The sequence below is a fragment of the Schistocerca nitens genome, chromosome 4 (assembly GCF_023898315.1).
Source record: "Schistocerca nitens isolate TAMUIC-IGC-003100 chromosome 4, iqSchNite1.1, whole genome shotgun sequence".
Taxonomy (NCBI): Eukaryota; Metazoa; Arthropoda; class Insecta; order Orthoptera; family Acrididae; genus Schistocerca; species Schistocerca nitens.
The window spans coordinates 181,996,269-182,014,868 of NC_064617.1; the positions used below are offsets into that span (position 1 = coordinate 181,996,269).

Below are 18,600 nucleotides of genomic sequence, written 5' to 3' on the forward strand. Positions count from 1 at the left end.
TATAATCTTATGTTAAAGGGCAATACAATAAGCCAAGTATTACAATTAAAACTATGTAGATGTCTTGAGGCAGCATAATTAACGGCTCACAAATTACCCAGACTATATTCATACAACAATTTCCACCAACTCTTACACTTAATTTCAAATCTTTACGAAATTTTTTCTCGGTGACACTCCCAACAAAACAATGAAAGGAAAAGTTTTATCTTTTACTAAATTATTTTTCGCTATTCATACAGTAAAACTGCAGCATCAGACAGGTCGTTTTAATTTATTACTTCTTTACTGATAATTCTGTTTGCAACACAGACAGACAGTAAACACACTTACCATTGAATATGTCTTCGAAACTATGCCATTTTACAGAGCACTGTTCGGGAGCTATGACGGTTTATATTCGTATAAGGGAATTCAATTCTTTAAAGAATCGTTGGATGGAATTTGCTGGTAGCTGGAAACAAGATTAAATACGATAGGTGAAACAAGGAGAACAACAGGAAAAGAAGGAAACAAGATTAAGGTTTAATGTACCACTGTCTACGACGTTATTTGAGGCGAGTCGGACATATATGGGAAAAATTTGTTGCGTATAAAAAGTTTTGTTTTGTATTTGAGCCGTGGTAAAAATTGCTGTTTTGAAGAGCACGCCGCAGTGCGTAGTGTGAAGCAGTCGCCCTCCGTTTCTGGCGGTGGCGCCGCTGTGGCAATCACAGCTTTGGTATCTCCCTCTGGTGGGAAAGGGGAAAGGATGCCTGTTCACGTGCATTTAAGGGGCGCTATGGGCTCCCCAGTTGGTCTGTCTGGGTGAGTCTGGAGTCAGTCTGGGGTCAGTCTCTCTTCCTGAACTTGCTAGTCTGTCTGTCGTCCGGAGTGCTAGTATGTCTTTCGTTCGGATCAACCTTTAAAGCCGGCAACATGAGAGTCTTTCCACTCCGCCAGTAAGAGAACTCAGCGAGTGGTCGCCCGGTCGGGGCTTAGTTCCTGCATCTGAGTCTGCGCGTTAGGCCGCCAGTATGCTCGAGTTTTCTCAGGCGACGGCCATTGGCGGTTGGATCGATCTGTTGGTCGGTCGCGCACTGAGACACAAGATGACTTGTCCGTCTTGAGCGTCGGCGCATGTGAGGTCGCCACGTGAGTCCAGTGGGCCTCGCCGTATAGCGAGGGGTAGTGACTTCGCGGTCGACAGGAGAGCAACAGGAATCAACCCACGACATCAGTCTGGCCGGTGCGCGCTGCGACGCCGTGGTGTAGCTGGTTCTCCGAGCGCTTCTGGGCCCCTTCAGTTACCATCTTGTGGAGCTTGGCTCGGTCCTTTCCTGGTGCAGGGATATCGTTTTGCCAGTGGGCGTGTTTCCTCTGCCTGGTTGTGTCCGAGCCAGTATTTCCTCCGTCGTGTGTCTGGAAGTGAGTGGGAGACGCACCAGCAGGGCAGTCGCGACGGAGCAGCAGTCGCGGACGGAGCAGTGGGCAGTCGGTCGGTTGGTGCGCGCCAGGAAAGACGGGAGATCGGCGCGCCTGCCTGCGTCCGTTGCGGCTGGCAGCGGACGGTTCGGGAGAGCGTTTTTGGGGTGCTGCGCTAGGTCTTCGCCAGAAATAGCAGTTTATTAGAAGTTAAGTGATTGTTGATATGTTGTTTCATTTACTTGTTAAATTCTACTTGTTTTCTTGGTGAGGTCACCAGCCGCTTTGTTTTGGGGTCGTCCCACCATTCTTCTCCGTTTGCCCACCCGCGGGAGGTGTTTATTTATGAATTGGGTGGTCCGTTTCTCACTTGTGGAGTAGTGGTGGGTTAGAGCAACCATCGGTTCGGGTTGTTCGGTAATCGCCCTATCAATCTGCCGTAGGCTAATAGCTGCCTCTGTCATGTTTGTCGGATTCGGTGTGTTAACGAATTTATTGCTTGAAGTGTAACGGCCTAATTCCTGAAATATGTTTTTATGTTGCCTATCATCTTGAGAGACGGTACATGTGTACTGTAGAGCATGTTTGACCAACCTTGTATAATTTTATGTAAGATTGCATTTCATGGGCTTTTATTTAAATGGTCATTTTAGTATATAAAGTTGCCACCCTTCCACCGTAAGACTTTTCTTAGAAGATAAAATCAAGTTGCACGTAAGGTGGCAAGTTAATCTTTTAATTATAGTGTTTTGTACCATTTCCATCCCTCGTACGGGGTGCATAGCTTGTGTGCTTCTGTGAATTGTTAAAACTTGTACTTTAAGGTAATCTGGTGTGTTGCAGATTTGCACCTGTGTAGTCTTTCAGAGGTTGTTGTGAGCGGTCGTGACTACGGCCGTGTCAAAAGGGTGCGGCAAGCTTCTCAGCCCGAAAGCTCATACACTCAAAAATTTGTTTCTTTCTGCCTCTGAATAAATTGTAACTTGATATTTAGCGGGTGCTTTCTGCTTATAATTTTAAATCTGTTTCTTACAAAAAAGCTTTTAGGAATAAAATTCCCATTTCTTAAAAGCAATTTCATTTTGATTTCATCAGTTACTCCCTGGCAACTACCTCCACGCTCACATAGTGTGATTAAATGTGTTAATGTTCTTGATGAATCGTTAGTAAATAAAGTAAATTCTTATATTCTTTGAAAATAAATTCACGGTTCAGTATTGTATATTGTTAACTGTGCTTGTGTATGTAAAACGTAAAGTAATATTCTGATGATACACAAACTATCTTCATCGCTTCTTATATTTACTGGATTAGCTTGATATGGCAAGAACTTTTTTTTTTTTTTTTGACCGAAGTTGTGCCCTTCTCGTTGGTTGCAGGTTCGTGGAATTCTTCACAACGTCGCGTCGACCTTACTCAAATAAAATATGAACTTTCTCATAGGTATTAATCATGAATAGAAATAATGATTTTTAGCTGTCTCACTTAATAAATGTTCTTCGGCGAAAATCCATTTTTATGATAATAATAGTTTCGTACGAATACAATGGTGATGCACAAATCCTTTAATTGCCCATCCAGCCAATTGGTTTCTATTATGGCCAAGCCCAGAGCAGAAGAAGACCTAATCTTAGTCTTAATTATTACGTCCAGAGATCATGTTCTTCCAGAAATAATATTTAACCATTGTCCGCTACTACGAGCGCAGTCACTGAATAAGTCTTTGCTTCCCACTCTCGCTACATAGTTCTTACACACAAGCTCACGGTATAGAAAATATGTATTACATGTACTTTGCAAAGGAATTGTTTCTACAATCGCCTTAAATGATTCAGGCGAAATTAAATCGGGGTGGCCGATCGGGAATTGAACTCAATTCCTCTCGGGTCAGAATCGAGTGCCTTAACCATTACACTCCTACGTTTGGAATCAGCAGTAGCTTGGCAGAGGCAGAGAGATTATCTGTCCTCAGCCCATGAAAAATTGTTGTTCGTTAGCCCTCGACTCCAAGGAAGCTGGTTTGAATCTTGTTGGTGGAAAAAAATCATTGCCAGTATTTAACGGCAAGGGAGCAAAGTACCCTTTCACCAGATCTTGCGCCTCAGTATTGACTAAATTCCTACCCTCTCAAGATGTCTCACGGTGATCTGCTCTTTGGATGGGGACGTTAAACTCGGCAACCTCTAGGTGCTATTCAGTAGGTGAGGATTACCTACGTGTCGACAGCCGATTTCGTTCTCTCGGGTCATCAGGCAGAACGTAGTTTTCTTAAATACGGACTCATCACAGTCAGCTGCACGAGGCTGTTGACACGTGGCACACAAACCGTCCAGTGGCGTCAACTACAAGGGGTCTACCAAAGACCGTTATTCACACGAGTAAATAAATAACACTGGTGAAAAAATCTTTCATCGATAACAGAGGTCTACTGATACGAATTACTGATACATAACTGAGAAAAAAGTTTCTGAAACTGGACATCCAATGCATATCCGAATATGGAAGCGAAACGCAAGCCACGGGTGAAACAGGAGAAAGTCTACACTGTACGTCCCACTCCTCCCGAACAGGCCTTGGAAGGCCCAAAGCTACCGACCGGCGGCCGTGTCATCCTCAGCCCACAGGAGTCACTGGATGCGGATGTGGTGAGGCATGTGGTCAGCACACCTCACTCTCGGCCGCATGTCAGTTTCCCGAGACCGGAGCCGCCACTTCTCTATTAAGTAGCTCCTCAGTTTGCCTCACAAAGGCTGACAAGGGGAGGCCGCCAATTGTGAAATTCAGATTCGATTCATACTGCGCATAATAAAAGCTCATGGCCAGAGGTGTAATGTGGCAAAGCACCAAGATGCACTTCTCAGCCGTTGTCGAGAAAATCGACAGTTAAAAGAAACCGCTGCGGTGAAATACTCTCTACGATTAATAATTTTCTACAGCGTCGTAGCGCAGCGGTAAGCGCTCGGGTTCGTAATCCGAAGGTCGCCGGATCGAATCTCGCGCCATGCAACCTTTTTTTTTTAGTATTTGTTCTGTTGCAACAATTATGCATATAATAAGTTGTTGAAAGTCGTTTGTCATGGAAAAACTGGCGACTTCGAACATCATTATGTTTTCCGCAAACAAAGTTGTATTTCATAAATGTTATTAATTGTCCTCATAATGTTAACCACGTATAGTTAACGGAAGACGTAAAAATGATATTCCGAAACGAATACGTATAGCGTAAGTCAAACGTTCGAATTAGAATAGAGACCCCACGAACACAAATTTGCTGTGGCAGGTATGAAATATAAACTCCGTTACTCGCTCGTTACACTTGAAGGACAGATGTTGAATGGGCCGAAACGAGCCGCCGCATAACAGCGTAGTTGCCTGCTAACTTCGAAAGAAGGTAGATGCGGTCCATAGCGCAACTTATAACATCGTCGAAAATCGGTGCGGACGTGAGAGCTCAAGTACACCCTGTTAAACAAACGGAAAAATGGAGGCGGTACAATTGGAGAGCGATCCGCCTTCACCAACATGCATAAGCAATTCATTAATAGTTATTTGAATTACAAAAAACTAATAATAAAAAAAAATTGCATGGCGCGAGATTCGATCCGGCGACCTTCGGATTGCGAACCTGAGCGCTTACCGCTGCGCCACGACGCTGTAGAAAATAATTAATCGTAGAGAGTACTTCACGGCAGCGGTTTCTTTTAACTGTCGATTTTCTCGACAACGGCTGAGAAGTGCATCTTGGTGCTTCGCCACATTACACCTCTGGCCATGAGCTTTTATTATGCGCAGTATGAATCGAATCTGAATTTCACAATTGGCGGCCTCTCCTTGTGAGTGCACCCCGCTTGCCAACAGCGCTCGGCAGACCGGATGGTCACCCATCCAACTGTATCCCAGCCCGACAGCGCTTAACTTCAGTGATCTGACGGGAACCGGTGTTACCACTGCGGCAAGGCCGTTGGCACACTGTACGTCCAAAAAGTCCCGAGTTTGGTACTGTTCCTGGCATATACGAGACGTCAGTGTAGTAACTACGGTGGCAACTTGAGTTAACAACAGACGAGCTTTCGACCAGTCAGTTGTGAGCAGGCAGAGATAAGTCGTGGACGTGCAGCCGTAGTGCGTCAGCGTCTTTGTGTCACAAATCGCAATGGAGCAACTTCTCTGGATCAAGAGTGCAATACATTTTGCAAAACGTTTTTAAGAAGAGAAAAGCGGGTACAAAGTTTGTCTCGCACACCTTGACTGCGGAACAAAAATAATGACCAGTGGATGCCGTGACCTGACTGAAATATAAAACGTGTGTAGTTCTTTTCTGGAAAAATCGATATTTCATATTATCAGTACAAACCTACCACAAAACGACAAAGTGCAGAAATTCACATGAAGAGTCAATACTTTGATGACGTAACCGACATTCAACCCAATGTGATTCGCGAGTTGAACAACGTCCTAAAGGAGAAATTTTCTGACAGTTTCATATGTTTGTATGAAGGTTCTGCGCGTTGTGCTCAAGTGCGGGCCGGTTGTGTAGAACATATGAGGCATTGAAACGACAGCTTTACTATTTATTTATCGAGCCTTGAAACTATCTGGACTGTCGGGGCTTAAACATTTGAAATGCCTTAACTTCATCTGAGATAATTTTAGTCTGTGACTCACTTCTGTAAAATATAGAATAAAGCTCACACATGCGAACTGTGATTTTGTTTAAGATGCATGATGCGTTTCGACACCTCGGGATCCTGCATAAGGTGTTTATATTAGTTTTTCATCAATGTTTGTGTGCAATAGTGTATACTGGTTTTTTATCATTAACACACATCAGTCAGAAGCCGATATAATTATCACTAATACTACATTTAAAAAAAGAAAAGCTTAATGAGTCTAAAAGTAAGTGTACAAAATTTGGGCAAAGGTAACTCAAACAACAATGTGTTTCCAGAATGAGATTTTCACTCTGCAGCGGAGTGTGCGCTGATATGAAACTTCCTGACAGATTAAAACTGTGTGCCCGACCGAGACTCGAACTCGGGACCTTTGCCTTTCGCGGGCAAGTGCTCTACCAACTGAGCTACCGAAGCACGACTCACGCCCGCTCCTCACAGCTTTACTTCTGCCAGTACCTCGTCTCCTACCTTCCAAACTTTACAGAAGCTTCGCAGGAGAGCTTCGCAGGAGAGCTTCTGTAAAGTTTGGAAGGTAGGAGACGAGGTACTGGCAGAAGTAAAGCTGTGAGGACCGGGCGTGAGTCGTGCTTCGGTAGCTCAGATGGTAGAGCACTTGCCCTCGAAAGGCAAAGGTCCCGAGTTCGAGTCTCGGTCGAGCACACAGTTTTAATCTGCCAGGAAGTTTCAAATACAGTACTGTTGATTATAGTGGGAATTCTATTATCCGCGATGATGTATTGTTAATATTTGCAATTTTGTCATTTTTTTTAGGTACATACTCGTACATTTCCTTTTCTGATCCCTTTTTTTGCAGGATAATTATGATGTCATCAGGGCGTCCACCTACCATATTGCACGATGATACAGAGGATGGACATTCTGCCAATCTAGAATGCATCCCAGGAAAATAAGCCCATTAAACAAATACACCTGAGCAAAGGAAGGACATAATAAAATACTTCATGACGTACATTTTCACAGAAATATATCATCCATAATAAAATAAAATAGGATCTATTGTCAGTGCTACCAGTTCTAAAGGACATAGCATAGAATTGACATTTATTCTGTTTTAACTTCAGACATTTATTCTGTTGCATGTATCTCAATAGGTATATTGCTTGAAGTCTACTCCAATCTTTTTCTCCAATGGCCGGCCGAAGTGGCCGAGCGGTTTTAGGCGCTTCAGTCTGGAAACGCTTGACCTCTACGCTCGCAGGTTCGAATCCTGCCTCGGGCATGGATGTGTGTGATGTCCTTAGGTTAGTTGGGTTTAAGTAGTTCTAAGTTCTAGAGGACAGATGACCTCAGATGTTAAGTCCCATAGTGCTCAGAGCCATTTGAACCATTCCTCCAAACACAATAATAAGAAGGATATTCAAGAACAAAAACATCAGAATTATTATAGTTTTCACTATTAAGTCGTTCTAAGGTTTTGGTGAATATTTGAATATTTGTGTTTCTATCTGTTCATTGTGCCTAATACCAGTTAGGCTTTTATAATGCTAAATGATACTGTCATTTGACTCACACGTCTCATTCTGTGAAAGTTTTGTTGAATGTATTTAATTTCCAGAAACGTGTTTGCAGAAGTGGACACCAAAATCCTATTAGTCAAAATGTATCTTGTACTACAAGCCACTTGTTAAAAATAAAACATTGTAAACAAATATAACTTGAATATGAAAAGTGATGTATGTATAGTTTTATTCTAGAAAAATGTCGGAACTCTAAATAGCCAGTGGCTGTATGTCTGATCAAGACCCTAAAAGTAACGTAACTGAAACAAAAGACAGTTTTTTGTAGTTAATACTAGAAATGACTAAAACACAATTTGATCCTGGTGTTATATCCGTTCTTGTTAGTGATGATAAATTTGTTCATCTTAATAAAGTTTCATTAGTGCCAAAAACGTTTTTCTTGGTTTTTGGAAAACTGACGGTGTCCCCCTTTTGCAGTGAGATTGCAATATGTACAGTTTTGCGATTATGAGCATTACCTTCATAACATTTTATATACTTTCATAGCACATACTGGCGTTCATGTAGCCGTCTGCAGGAGAGTTTCAGTATAGTTTGTCACCCGCAACTAACAAGGATTTTTCTATAGTACATAACTGATAATGAACGAAAATATTAGGCCTACGATGAAACTTTGGCGCTCGGATTTTTTTGAGCTTTGTTAATGTTACTGCATGTTATCTTACTTTCCACTGACAGCACTGTGATGTAAGTTATCTTTTTACGTTTGTTTACTTGAGTATTACAATTGTTTTCGAAAATGTTTCTGTTCACTGGTTTCGTGAGGACAGTTTACTTCTTGATTGGCGACTCCATGGCATGTTGTGCACCACGACCAAATAGTGGATAGAATTGGAAGGAAAATCAGCATTGGCCGTATTTTGTTGGTTTATTGTCAGCAAAATCGATTTTCGGTCACTTGGTGACCATCCTCAGTGCTGTAATATACAATTAAAATTGGTAAGCTATAACCACAAGCTTAAAGCGATCACATAAACTCACGCTCTAAGCTTGTGGTTATAGCTTAATACCAGTGCCTACCAATTTTAATTGTATATTATAGCACTGAGGATGGTCACCAAGTGACCGAAAATCGATTTTGCAGACAATAAAACAACAAAATACGGCCAATGCTGATTTTCCTTCCAGTTTACTTCTGATAGGCATTGTAAATTGGTGAGTGTTAGAGGAAGGTATGTAATATGTTTTTAATTACTTGTCACGCATAGATGAAGAAGAAAAAATTGTTTAAAGTTGAATAACAGGTACACTGACCAGTATAACAGTGGGACAAAAACAGTGTACTTGTTGTTCAACTTTACGTATGGAACTGTTCTACCAAGAAGTAACGAAAGAATTCATAAATAAGAAGAAAATAATGTTTTTTCAAGGCAGAGCTATTTCGCGAAACATATTTATTTGAAAGAAAACGCAGACAAAAAGTGAGGTTTTTCCCCAAACCTTTATTCTTCAGATTCCCAAAACTACAGTTCCAACTGAAACCCTCGCAAAACTGACCCATCGCTTGCCGAGATCACGCAAGGCAGCCATTAAAGCAAAAAGTGGCTATTTTGAGGAATCTAAAATTTAACAGTTGAATTTACCTATGTGTTGTTTGAGCTTAATAAACATTTAGACACGACTAAAATGCAGTTCCATGATGTATTTCCTGTCTGATATTTGCACCTTTACAACACAACTTATCCTGTAACACGAAAAGAAGAAAAAATAGTCTGAACTGGTTGGCGTCCAAGCTTTCGATCGGCGTGTTTTTTTTTCCGTGTCCTTGCGCTGGGTCAGGGTGTGCTGCGAAGCGCTATGTCGGCCGTTGAGGGGTGCTATTGCAGGGGGATGTGTGTGAGGGTAGGACAGGGTGGTATAAAAAACGCCGGGGGTGACTGTTTTTTATGGCCGTGACGTAAGTTTTTTCGGAGGTGGGGTGTGACGCATCTGTCTTGTCTGGCCGACGCGGAGGGGCAGGGGAGCGGCGTGCGTCAGTCGATTGCCGACTGGGACACCGGGGCTAGCGGCGCGAGCCACGGCGGGCTACCATCAGCTGTTCGGCGCCGACCGCTGCTCACAGGTATAACACGGCACTTGCGCGACTCCAACATGGCCCATACCCTCCTTCCTTCCTTCCTTAAGTAGCTCAAGCAGCTGCATCTGTCTACATCCGTCATCAATGAACAATTACGTAAATTCGAATACTGCGTGTGAGGCATCAGAGACTTTTCTGTTTATCTCGTGAGAGACACACACTACCCTCGATAAGTTTGGAAGCACCAAGCGATTATGGGCAGTGGACAGGAAATACATTATGTAATTGCAGTTTAGCCTTGTCTAAATGTATATTAAGCTCAAACAATACATAGGTAAAAGCAACTGTTAAATTTTAGATTCCTCAAAATAGCCACATTTTGCTTTAATCACTTCGTTTCAGTTGGATCTTGTCTCCATTCTTGCCGCAGAACCTCCAGTTGTTGTGACCCACTCATGATTTCTCGTTTCGGACCTTCCTTTCCAACTCAAACGGCTCTGAGCACTATGGGACTTAACATCTGAGGTCATCAGTCCCCTAGAACTTAGAACTACTTAAACCTACCTAACCTAAGGACATCACACACATCCATGCCCGAGGCAGGATTCGAACCTGCGACCGTAGCGGTCCCGCGGTTCCAGACTGAAGCGCCTAGAACCGCTCGGCTACACCGGCAGGCCTTTCCAACTCATCCCATTGGGTTACAATCAGAGGACTGGGGAGGCCATTCCACATTTTTCTATGTTTTCTGAACCTCTAGATACTTCACATAGTTCTAACACAAGTAGGATGTATGTTTTGGATCGTTGTCTTGGTGCAAGACAATCCCTTTCCCAATCAGACGCAAACCAGATGTCTTGATATGCCACTGGAGAATGGCATGATAAATTTTTTGACTCATTTCTCCGTCTACTGCCACCAAATAAATCTCCGACTTTATTCCTCCCAATAGATCCTCAAACCATCGCAGCACCCCTCCAAGCTTCGCAGTTGGAATTACGCACTGTGGATTCTACAACTAATGGGTTAAACGGCGTACGAATTGACGGAGTTTTCTCCCAAATACTTCGAACTGGGATTCGTCAGTGACTAAGACTCTTTCCCAATACCATGCTGTCCAGTGTTGGTGTATCGTAGCCCATTGGAGCCTTTTCTTCTCGTTAAGAGGGCGGAACAATGGTTTCCTTTCTGCTACTTAACCCTGAAGGTTGTTTTTTCCCAGGCGCCGTCCCACTGGTGTAGCCTCAGTTGTTTGGTTCAGCAGTCGATTCGTGGGAAGTTTTGAATCTATTACATTTACTGGTCACTACCAAATACTTTTCATGGAGTTGTGATATTTTCCTGGCGGCTCCGGAGCGAGGATGATCATCATCGGAGCCTGTGCCTCGAGACCGGTGTATGTTCCTGACAACCCTGCTGATGCAACTCTTCAATTACTTTGATATTTGACGGACACTATTGCCTTCTTGGTGCAAAGTGATTATCTTTGCCCATGAATCATGAGGAATCTGACACTTTGGTGCTATTTTGAATTACTTTTGCTGCGTGTCCTACCTTCATACAAACAGAACTACAACTGAACAGAACTGTAGACAACGTACCTCTAAACAATCGTTTCGTCCGCTGGCGCCACCTGACATGTTTAGTGGAACTGCTTGTACAGATAAAGTCAGTTTATATAAAACTGAGCAGTACTAATATGTACCAAAATGTATGTATATCTACAATAATTATCTGTACAATACTGTGTCGTTATTATCGTTATTTGAGCATACTATTCTGTATTAAAGACAATAACTCAAATAGGTTACTTCCATATTACTCCGTTGTAATAGCATGTTGTTTCCAAACTTATGGAGGGTACTGTATCTGCGTCGTTTGTGGAGGACGAGCTATTGAAAACTGCTTTCAATAACGTAGAGGGAAATCATAATAAACATCATGAGACGGGTAGGCGTAAATATTTAATTATTACCTCACAAATGTCCAATGAGACCATGATGACGTTAATCCTCTTCTAATGCTGCACATTTTTCGCAGCGACATGACCTGGGGGAGAGCTTGTTTGTGGAAGCCTTCGTTTTCGCTCCTCAGGAAACGTTCCACCCCCTAAAATCTCTTCGTCGACATTCTTCAAATGCCTGCCACAGTTGGTTTCTTTATCTGAGGAAAAAGAATGAAGTGACTGGGTACCACCTCAGGAGAATTGGTAGCTCAGAGAGGCAGCACGTCTGATTGTGTCCGGCACATAAGTTGGGACGCATCGTGGAGTAAAAACATCCATTTGGACGCTTCGTGTTGACAGCCTTCCATAATCTCGACAAGAGATTTCGGTAGTATTCTGCTGTTATCGTTTACATGTTACAAGCATTACTTGTCAACACAGCATCACGGATTTCCAAAAAGATGCTCGGCAGCACCTAGTCCGTATTGTTTGGTCATGGTCTTGATCGGCTGTGGTGCTTCCGCAATTTGGAATTTCTTGCTTTCCTCCTCTGTCTCGATATAACAGTGATACACGGAGAATTCGTCCAATGTAATTAGGCAGCTAAAGGCATCATCTGAATTAGTCTGACACAGCTGTGATATTTCCGCTGCTGTTGTTTCGGTGCGACCGGCATTCGTAATGGTTGTGAGCAGTTGCAAAACCCAGCGGGCGGCGACGCTGCATGTGTTTAGCATATACTGCGAGACGTGATGACCCTTGATTTGTGATACGCGGTCTTAGAGGACCAGGGCCTCCATTTCTCTTACTGATTCCTAGCATGGACGCGATCTGAGACTTCATTCTTCAAGACAGATAGGTATTAAAACATTAGCTGCCATTGGGCATTGATTAATATCAGTGGCTGAAGCTGAAAATTTGTGTCGGATTGGGATTCGAACCAAGGTCTCCTACTTACTAACCAGATGCGCTGACACTACGCCATCCAGACACAGTGGTCACCGCATCTGCACAGAGTACCGTAGCACGCTTCGTGTCAGACGCAAATTCTCAACTTATACAACAGACTATTAATATTGTGATCCTGCTTATTAGCCTCATTCTTGTGGTATCTCGCCGATTCACGTAAGCGTTCGAGCTACATCTGCACTGAAGAGATTACTGGCCCCGCGCGACTGCTACGGTCGCAGGTTCGAATCCTGCCTCGGGCATGGATGTGTGTGATGTCCTTAGGTTAGTTAGGTTTAAGTAGTTCTAAGTTCTAGGGGACTGATGACCACAGATGTTAAGTCCCATAGTGCTCAGAGCCATTTGAGCCATTTTGATTACTGGCCGTCAAATTGGTGTCGTTCTTTCGGACATGTCTGAAAGAACAGACACCACATACACACATCCTTCTTCGTCATTCAGACTCGTCTTACCACAACGGAAATATCTGCTCCACTTAACCACGGTGTTGTATGATGGTGTATTGTTGACGTACACGTCCAGCACCTCAGACTGGATTCTCGAAGCATTGTTTGGCTTCGAATGTAGAAAATGAATTATAGCAAGATACTCCACCTTATCATTGGGCTGCACCATGTTCTTTTGCCTCGTTATCAGTATTGAACCACGCGAGATTTCAATGTGTACCACGACCGCAGTCATGTACCTTCTCGGTGATAATTAAAACTTTATGTCTCTGCATCATGAAGTCAAGAAAACATTAATTAAATGAGGTGATGGGGTGAGGTGGGACGAGGTATGTTGTTATCACACTTCTGCAAATGAAGAAAGACTGCTGATATCACCAAATTGCTTTAATTAATTAATGCCCTGAGATGGTTTACAAGATGGTCAGCGATGAAGCACCATCAGGAACTACACTCCTGGAAATTGAAATAAGAACACCGTGAATTCATTGTCCCAGGAAGGGGAAACTTTATTGACACATTCCTGGGGTCAGATACATCACATGATCACACTGACAGAACCACAGGCACATAGACACAGGCAACAGAGCATGCACAATGTCGGCACTAGTACAGTGTATATCCACCTTTCGCAGCAATGCAGGCTGCTATTCTCCCATGGAGACGATCGTAGAGATGCTGGATGTAGTCCTGTGGAACGGCTTGCCATGCCATTTCCACCTGGCGCCTCAGTTGGACCAGCGTTCGTGCTGGACGTGCAGACCGCGTGAGACGGCGCTTCATCCAGTCCCAAACATGCTCAATGGGGGACAGATCCGGAGATCTTGCTGGCCAGGGTAGTTGACTTACACCTTCTAGAGCACGTTGGGTGGCACGGGATACATGCGGACGTGCATTGTCCTGTTGGAACAGCAAGTTCCCTTGCCGGTCTAGGAATGGTAGAACGATGGGTTCGATGACGGTTTGGATGTACCGTGCACTATTCAGTGTCCCCTCGACGATCACCAGTGGTGTACGGCCAGTGTAGGAGATCGCTCCCCGCACCATGATGCCGGGTGTTGGCCCTGTGTGCCTCGGTCGTATGCAGTCCTGATTGTGGCGCTCACCTGCACGGCGCCAAACACGCATACGACCATCATTGGCACCAAGGCAGAAGCGACTCTCATCGCTGAAGACGACACGTCTCCATTCGTCCCTCCATTCACGCCTGTCGCGACACCACTGGAGGCGGGCTGCACGATGTTGGGGCGTGAGCGGAAGACGGCCTAACGGTGTGCGGGACCGTAGCCCAGCTTCATGGAGACGGTTGCGAATGGTCCTCGCCGATACCCCAGGAGCAACAGTGTCCCTAATTTGCTGGGAAGTGGCGGTGCGGTCCCCTACGGCACTGCGTAGGATCCTACGGTCTTGGCGTGCATCCGTGCGTCGCTGCGGTCCGGTCCCAGGTCGACGGGCACGTGCACCTTCCGCCGACCACTGGCGACAACATCGATGTACTGTGGAGACCTCACGCCCCACGTGTTGAGCAATTCGGCGGTACGTCCACCCGGCCTCCCGCATGCCCACTATACGCCCTCGCTCAAAGTCCGTCAACTGCCCATACGGTTCACGTCCACGCTGTCGCGGCATGCTACCAGTGTTAAAGACTGCGATGGAGCTCCGTATGCCACGGCAAACTGGCTGACACTGACGGCGGCGGTGCACAAATGCTGCGCAGCTAGCGCCATTCGACGGCCAACACCGCGGTTCCTGGTGTGTCCGCTGTGCCGTGCGTGTGATCATTGCTTGTACAGCCCTCTCGCAGTGTCCGGAGCAAGTATGGTGGGTCTGACACTCCGGTGTCAATGTGTTCTTTTTTCCATTTCCAGGAGTGTATTTCTTACCACCAGTTAGCAATCCTGCAGCTTCAACCAAGGACTGAAACGTCTAAGGATGACCGACATTAATACAGCATCCAGCAGTTAACTGCCTTTGTTTCATCTACCAGATGGGTGCACTGAAGGCCTCATGAGAGACTCCATATCTAAGGCAAATAGCTACCGGAACACTATAATGACAAGCGTAGTCGAGTAGGTTTGTCTTCCAACCATCTGCGAGCTCGGAGATGACTGTGCAGCATAATGTGGAAGGTACACAGTTTGCCGTAATGATGACATGTGTTCGCAGATGTAGTACCTGCTCCCTTCCGTTTCGTCTCACCAGTTCCTTTTATTTTCTGTACTGTCTCACATCAATCGCTGTGTTGGCTGTTTTTCAAAAAGAAGTGCTCTCCAGGATCAGTGTAACTCATCTTCATGTTAACCTTAACTGCATCCTTAAATTTACTCCTCTGACGTTCCAAACAGTGTTTTCTCAGTGTTAATTCAAAGTAAAACAGTTTGGGAATGCGAGTGCTGGGCATGCGGACTCCATGCCCTGTATTCGTAGCTTGTTAAAACCATCACCTCTATACATTATCGTCCTCATTCAGGCGTTTCTGGCACTCCTGTCATCCTCAGTTAAATTAGTGTTATCATTCTCCTCGCTGACAAGTGAAATGCAACGGCTGTTTTGAATGTGACCGACTGTTATAGTAAGATTAACTACTTATTAGATCCGCAAACATATAGGGAAGACCCCACTGACAAAGTTCTTAGGACTATTACACGGTTGATAAAGAAGTCTTCTATCGAACAGAGCGTTCAGAAAAGTCTGTTCATTTGCTTTGGTGCTAGGACTTTATGGATTGCCGAAGGTGCACAAAGAACATGCTCCTCTAAGACCTATAGTGAATGCTACTGGTTGGCCCACGTATTCGATTGCCAAGTTCTTGACAATATAATTACGACCGTATGTGGGCCGATATGATTCGTATATCAAGAATTCGGCACATTTTATCAGTAAACTATCACCTCTATCTCTAGATTGTCGCACAGATGACAAAATGGTAGATATCGAAATAGACGACAGAGGGATAGAGAAACAATTAACATCGCTCAAAAGAGGAAAGGCCGCTGGACCTGATGGGATTACCAGTTCGATTTTACACAGAGTACGCGAAGGAACTTGCCCCCCCCCCTCCCCTTTCTTGCAGCGGTGTACCGTAGGTCTCTAGAAGAGCGTAGCGTTCCAAAGGATTGGAAAAGGGCACAGGTCATCCCCGTTTTCAAGAAGGGACGTCGAACAGATGTGCAGAACTATAGACCTATATCTCTAACGTCGATCAGTTGTAGAATTTTGGAACACGTATTATGTTCGAGTGTAATGACTTTTCTGGAGACTATAAATCTCCTCTGTAGGAATCAGCATGGGTTTCGAAAAAGACGGTTGTGTGAAACCCAGCTCGCGCTATTCGTCCACGAGACTCAGAGGGCCATAGACACGGGTTCACAGGTAGATGCATGGTGCAGGGAATGGCAACTGAATTTCAATGTAGACAAGCGTAATGTGCTGCGAATACATAGAAAGATAGATCCCTTATCATTTAGCTACAAAACAGCAGGTCAGCAACTGGAAGAAGTTAATTCCATAAATTATCTGGGAGTAAGCATTAGGAGTGATTTAAAATAGAATGATCATATAAAGTTGATCGTCGGTAAAGCAGATACCAGACTGAGATTCATTGGAAGAATCCTAAGGAAATGCAATCCGAAAACAAAGGAAGTAGGTTACAGTACGCTTGTTCGCCCACTGCTTGAATACTGCTCAGCAGTGTGGGATCCGTACCAGATAGGGTTGATAGAAGAGATAGAGAAGATCCAACGGAGAGCAGCGCGCTTCGTTACAGGATCATTTAGTAATCGCGAAAGCGTTACGGAGATGATAGATAAACTCCAGTGGAAGACTCTGCAGGAGAGACGCTCAGTAGCTCGGTACGGGCTTTTGTTAAAGTTTCGAGAACATACCTTCACCGAAGAGTCAAGCAGTATATTGCTCCCTCCTACGCATATCTCGCGAAGAGACAATGAGGATAAAATCAGAGAGATTAGAGCCCACACAGAACCATACCGACAATCCTTCTTTCCACGAACAATACGAGACTGGAATAAAAGGGAGAACCGATAGAGGTACTCAGTGTACCCTCCGCCACACACCGTCATGCGGCTTGCGGAGTATGGATGTAGATGTAGATGTAGATGTAGAAATTAAGCAATATAGTGATACAGCCGGAGGACATATTAGTTTGGATGTGGTGTCGCTATTCACTATGACTCCACTCAATGAGGTGTTGCAAGAACTGAATCGGATGTTTCCTCTCGCTGTTGCAGAACTGTTTAAATATTGTCTCACAACTACGTATTTCAAATGTAACGAATAGTTCTATGAACATACGGACGGTGTTTATGTGGGGGGCCTCTTAAGCCCGGTTACAGGAAACTTCTTTGTGCAAAAATTCGAGGAGCAGGCACTGGAAATTGCGAGCAAGAAACCGAATATTTGATTCCGTTATTTGGATGATGTGTTTGTTTTGTGGCGGCATGGCAGGGTGGAACTGGATCGTTTTCACAAGCATCTGAACGGGATCAATCCAGAGATTCAGTTTAGCATACAGGAGGAGGCAGGTGGAAGATTACGTTTTCTGGATGTGCTGATTTTCAAGAAGGACGACTGTAGCTTGGGCCACGCCTTTTACCGAAAGCCCATGCACACAGGCCGTTGTCTACACGGAGATTCGAACGACCACCCACAACAAAAACGACGCATCATAACAACGTTGGCGGATAGAGCAAGGAAAATCTGCGAACCGGAGCTGCTTGACGCAGAATTAAAACATCCCAAGAACGCATTGCTCAAGAATGGTTATTCGTTCGCTGAGGTGAAGGTATTAAGACCACCGCGTAGAAATCATAGCGTTGCTCAAGCGCTGGTGAAATCGAAAGTTTTCCTGCCATTCATTAAGGACGTGAATGATCGCACAGGAAAAATCTTGGAAAAGCGGAACATCGCGGTAATCTGTACACCCACACGGAAGATAAAAGATCACCTAAAATCGGCCAACGGTGTTCGCCAACCGATGGATGAAGCTTGAATTTACAGATTTCCGTGTATTTGTGGGGAGCTGTTCCTGGGTACTACAAAACGAACTGTCAAAAAACAAGTAGAAGGGCACAAGGGCGATTGCAGAAGAGGGGAGACTGACAGATCAGCTGTAGCGGAGCATGCTTCGCAGCCAGGAGACCACCACATTCATTTTGATAGGACTCAAGTACTGGCAGCCACAAGCGGATATCATGAAAGGCTGTACAGAGAGGCCGTAGAGATTGTAAAACGCCCCTGGAATTTCAGTAGGAAGGAGAAAGGCGTGAAATTGAATGAACTTTGGATTCCGGTGCTGAAGAAGAATTATACCAGTTTCCCACCATGGGATGATAGCAACAGCGGATAATGGCAGTCGACAACGGCCAATTGCGCTCCCGTATTCAAAACATGTGACGTCAAGCCACTGTGCGTAAGCTCGCGGGAGCGGAATTTTGCTCTAGTCAGTAGCGTGAATCGTACAGTCAACAAAGCTACGATCCCCTTTGAAAATGATCTCCTCAGAAGGGGACGAAACGTCGGGTTTTAAGGTGATAGCCGGCCGAAGTGGCCGTGCGGTTAAAGGCGCTGCAGTCTGGAACCGCAAGAC

The 18,600-nt window shown here is 44.6% G+C and overlaps 1 non-coding gene and 1 pseudogene across 1 annotated transcript; one reads left to right on the top strand and one right to left on the bottom strand.

The window, feature by feature from the left end:
• Nucleotides 1-5,253: 5,253 nt before the first annotated feature.
• Nucleotides 5,254-5,370, bottom strand: LOC126254080 (5S ribosomal RNA; annotated as a pseudogene).
• A 1,292-nt stretch (nt 5,371-6,662) lies between these two features.
• Nucleotides 6,663-6,737, top strand: Trnas-cga (transfer RNA serine (anticodon CGA)). The gene has a single exon. It is a non-coding gene; the product is annotated as a tRNA-Ser (tRNA).
• Nucleotides 6,738-18,600: the final 11,863 nt, after the last annotated feature.